Consider the following 654-nt stretch of genomic DNA (forward strand, 5'->3'; position numbering starts at 1 on the left):
ACAGCCTTTGGTATGGATTACATCTCAATGTAAAGAAAACAAAATCCTCACCACTGGACCAATAAACAACATTCTTATCAATGGAGAAAAGATTGAAGCTTTCCAGGACTTCATTGTTCTTGGATCAACTATCAACACTCATGGAAGCAGTAGTCAAGAAATCAAATGACATATTGTATTAGGCAAATCTGCTGCACAATACCTTTTTAAAGTGTTGAAGAGCTAAGATGTCAGCTTGAAGATTAAGGTACGCCTGACCCAAGCCATGGTATTTTCAATAACCTCATATGTATGTGAAAGCTAGACAGTGAATAAGGAAGACTGGAGAAGAATTGACCTATTTGAGTTATGGTGTTGGAGGAAAATATTGAAAGTGTCATAGGCTGCCAGAAGAACCAATAGATCATTTTGGATGAAGTACAGCTAAAGTGGTCCTTGGAGGCCAACATCACCAAATTTCTGTCTCTCATACTTTGGACATATTGTCAAGAGGGATCAGTCACTGGAAATGGATATCATATTTGGTATGGTGGAGGGTCATAGAAAAAGAGGAAGACCCAGAACAAGATGGATTGGCCAAGTGGCAGCATCGATGGACTCAAGTGTTGCAACAGTAGTGAGGTTGGTCAAGGATAGAGCAGTGTTTGGTTCTGC

This window comes from Chrysochloris asiatica, unplaced genomic scaffold (assembly GCF_000296735.1).
Source record: "Chrysochloris asiatica unplaced genomic scaffold, ChrAsi1.0 scaffold00592, whole genome shotgun sequence".
Lineage (NCBI taxonomy): Eukaryota > Metazoa > Chordata > Mammalia > Afrosoricida > Chrysochloridae > Chrysochloris > Chrysochloris asiatica.